The sequence below is a fragment of the Sorex fumeus genome, unplaced genomic scaffold (genome assembly GCF_029834395.1).
Source record: "Sorex fumeus unplaced genomic scaffold, SorFum_2.1 ptg000131l, whole genome shotgun sequence".
NCBI lineage: Eukaryota > Metazoa > Chordata > Mammalia > Eulipotyphla > Soricidae > Sorex > Sorex fumeus.
This window is the reverse complement of record NW_026606188.1, coordinates 30397604-30401962: the sequence shown is the minus strand read 5'-3', so window position 1 is coordinate 30401962 and position 4359 is coordinate 30397604.

Below are 4359 nucleotides of genomic sequence, written 5' to 3'. Positions count from 1 at the left end.
GGTATTCAAGGTCTTCTTGGGTCAGCCTTGGGAGTGCGTAGAAATCTAGGAATTTATCCATTTCCTCGAGGTTTTCATGTTCCGTGGCATAAAGCTTCTCAAAGTACTCCCTGAGGATCCTTTGAATTTCTGTAGTTTCTATTGTAATGACCCCCTTTTCATTTCTGATTCGTTTTATTAGGGTTTTCTCTCTCCCTTTCTTTGTGAGTTTTGCTAGAGGCTTGTTGATCTTGTTAATTTTCTTGAAGAACCAGCTCTTGGTTTCATTGATCTTTCGGATTATTATTTGGGTTTCCATCTCGTTAATCTCTGCTCTGAGTTTTAGTATTTCCTTCCTCCTGTTTGGGTTGTGCTCCTTTTGTTGGTCCTCCAAGCTCTTAAGCTGTGAGGTTAGGTTATTTATGTGGGCTCGCTCCTCCTTTTGAGGAATGCTTGTACAGCTATAAACTTTCCTCTTAATACAGCTTTGGCTTTGTCCCATAAGTTTTGGTAACTCCTGTCCTCATTTTCATTCGTTTCTAGGAATCTTTTGATTTCCTCTTTGATTTCCTTTCTAAGCCACTCATTGTTCAATAGCGCACTGTTTAATTTCCAGGTGTTTAGTTTAGTTTTCTGTTTTTGTGTGTGATTTACTTCTAATTTCAGCGCATTATTGTCTGAGAAAATTGTGATACAATTTTTATCTTCTTAATTTTATGGAGGTATGTTTTGTGGTTCAACATATGGTCTATCTTGGAGAATGTTCCATGCACGCTTGAGAAGAATGTATATTCAGCTTTTTGAGGATGAAGTGTCCTGTATATATCTACTAATTCCCTTTCTTCCATTGTTTCCCTCACATAAAGTATGTCCTTGCTAAGCTTGAGTCTGGTTGATCTATCAAGAGGTGACAAAGTGGTGTTGAAGTCTCCCACTAGTATTGTGTTGCTATTGATGTCTTTCTCCAAGTCTTTGAGTAGTTATTTTAAGTACTTTGCTGGTCCCTCATTAGGTGCATATTCATTTAGTATTATATGTTCTTCCTCTTGTACAGATCCTTTGATCAATAAGAAATGGCCTTCACTGTCTATTTTGACCTTCCTCACTCTGAAATCGATGTGGTCTGATATTAGGATGGCTACCCCAGCTTTTTTATGGGAGCTGTTTACCTGTAGGATTGTTTTCCAACCTTTGACTCCAAAACTGTGTTTGCTTTGACTATTGAGATGGGTTTCTTGCAGGTAGCGGAATGTTGGGTTCAATTTTCTAATCCATCCTGCCACTCTGTGTCTTTTAATTAGTGCATTTAGCCCATTGACATTGAGAGAGAAATTATTGTTATGGGGTTTTGTCCCATTTTTCTGTTGAAATTTGGTGTATTTGAGGGGCCTGTCTTGTCTTAAAGTAGCCCATTTAGTTGTTCTTGTAATCATGGTCTTGAGTCTATGAAGTTCCTGAGCTGTTCTTTGTCTGTGAAACTGTGTGTTGTTCCTTCTGTTATGAATGAGAGTCTTGCTGGGTAAAGTATTTTTGGTGAGACATTTATTTCATTGAGTTTTTTCACTATATTCCACCACTGTTTTCGGGCCATGAGGGTTTCATCAGACAAATCAGCTGTGAATTTTAAGGATGCTCCTTTGTAGGAAATTTCTTTCTTTGATCTTGCTGCTTTCAGAATTTTTTCTCTATCTAAGGTTTTGGTCATTTTGATCAGGATTTGTCTTGGGGTATTTTTATTCGGATTTCTTCTAGCTGGTAGCCTTCGGGCCTCCTGAATGTGATCACAAGTTTTCTTCAGCTCTGGAAACGTTGTAGCAATGATGTCTTTGACAGTTTCTTCTTCATCAAGGTTTTCTTCCTGTCCCTCTGGGACTCCAATAATTCTTATGTTACCCCTCTTGGCTTCATCACGATCTTCTCTTGCCATCTGTTCCCGAATTGTGAGTCTCTTTTCTATTTTCTGCTCTTTTCTGGAGAGTCTCAGAACTTCATCATCGAGCTCACTGATTCTGTTCTCAGCATCTGTTACTCTGCTACCGAGGCCTTCAACTGAGTTTTTCAATTCACCTACCAGGTTTTTCAGGTCTGACATTTCCATTTGCATTTTTCTCATTTCTGCCTTCAAATCCTCTTTTCTTTTATTGGCATTGCTTTCCATTGTTTCTTTTAGCTTCCTAAGCATCCTAAGTAGGTCCCTTCTGAACTCCTTGTCAGAGAGGTTTTCTAACACTACAGTACTGTTGGTTTCTTCTGGGCTAGCCTCTTCATTAAGAAAGTTTGCTGGGCTTTTGTGTTGCTTTACCATTGTGCCCAGTGTGGTTCAGACCTTCACGTTCACTGTTACTATTCTGTTTGATATGCAGAATGAATTGAGATAGGCTTAATGAATTATTGGCTAATGTGTTTCTAGTGGTTGAGCTAACCTAGAGAAGGATCCATCTAAGAGGGTAGCTTATGGTTCCTATGGGATATGTAGTGGGAGAATAATTCGCGGTCGCATTAGCAGCCATGGCTCTGGAAAGGGTCCCTGGCGCTGGGCGCTTGGCAGTAAGTGTTTAAATGAGGAGAGAATGCCCGGAGCTGTTCAGTTTTGTTTCCACTCGATGTGCCTCAGTTCCTGAACCGCTGATGATGTTCTTTCTTAAACAATTCATAGTAGTTTTTTTTATAAAATGCAGAAGATCATTTTAGTTTTAGAAACACAAAAAGAAAGCAGAGAAAGCAAAGATACCCAATTGTGGATGTGATAGAAGACAGAACAGCTCAAGTGACTTATTGAAAGTCCCTGTTGAGGAGAAATAAATCTTAAAGTTGATACACTGTATAGCTTCAGTTATCAAACCATTGTAGACATTTTTTTCTGGTGATTTTCACAGCTGTATTAGAAAGCTAGAAAAATTCTTTTCTTAAATTTTTTTTATTAGTGAAACACCATGAGGTACAGTTATAGACTTACAAATTTAATGAAAGAAATCTTATAGCTGAGTTCTTTTTTCAAAAATTGAACCAATGATGTTATCCATTCCCTTACCCCTCAGTATAAAGTCAGCTAAGTCACACAACGCATTACTTTTTTTTTAATTAGTGAAACACCATGAAGTACAGTTGTAGACTTACAAACTTTCATGCTTGGGTTTCACTTATAAAATGATCACTACCTTTTTTTTTATTGAATCACTTTGGGAAAAGTTACAAAGCTTTCAATTTAAGTCTCGGTTATGCAAATATCAAACACATTTCCCTTTACCAATACTTATTTTTCACCATGAAAAACCCCAACACCCCCCTCCACCCAACACTCCCAATGCCTGTGAGGCAGATGAATTCTAGTTAACAATATCTACTTTGACTAGATTCATTGTTTCGACAAAAGATGCACCATTATTATTTAGACTTTACACCCCCAAATCAGATATGCTGAAAAGGCATTATGGAATAATTTGTTTTCTACAGCTGGTCACAAGAATCAAAAGATGTCGCACGGCCACAATAGCAGCCGCGCGATTTTGGATTTCTGGTATTTTACTTATTAACCCTGGAAGTATTTCTGCTAAGAGTCGGATAGTTATGAGATTGGTTTCTGGAGCCATGGCCATGCAGGAGAGCCGCTCATGGGGGGCAACTCGTGACCTCGGTAGGGTGTGAAGGATGAGCCAGGAACGGCCCCCTTCCCATGAGGTTTTAGTTGCCCCACCACGACCAGTTCATACCTGGCTTTCCACAAAACTCCCAAGCGTCTGCCATCTTTCTTTCCAGAGGGAAAAAGGCGGAAGGGACCAACACCCTTTCCCCTCCGGGCAGGCATGGTGACATGGATTAACTCATAGTCCATTCACTTTTCTGCTGCAAGGTGCCAGGCTCTGCATTAAGTTCTTGGGCGACTAAAACCTCATGGGAAGGGGGCCTTCCAGGATCACTACTTTTGTGATAATAAAATTCTGAGTTGTTCAGTAGCATCAGACAGAAAGAGGAAATAACTCCTAAAGTAGTTTTGTAGCTTTTTTAAGAAAAAATATCAATACTCAATGATTATATGAAGAAAATGAAGAAGTTAAAGATACCTCAAAAAATTAAGATTGAGTATCTAGTTTTAAGTTATTTATGTATAGGACATAGTTTCAGAATAAACTTTTAGTATTTCCAGTATACTTAAACTAAAAATTTTTATTTTTTTTCTATTTAGTCTTCTATTTAGTCTTATATTTCTGTATTTATTTTTACAATAAAAAATTGACTGCTTTTAGAAAAGCAGCATGTTTTAAAACAATTTCTAAAAAATGCTATTTTCAACCACTAGTTTAAATTGCTATACAATTTCAGAATCAGAGCTTCACATCTCAGTATGTATAAGTGTATGTGTCTTGCTATTTCTCCTACCAG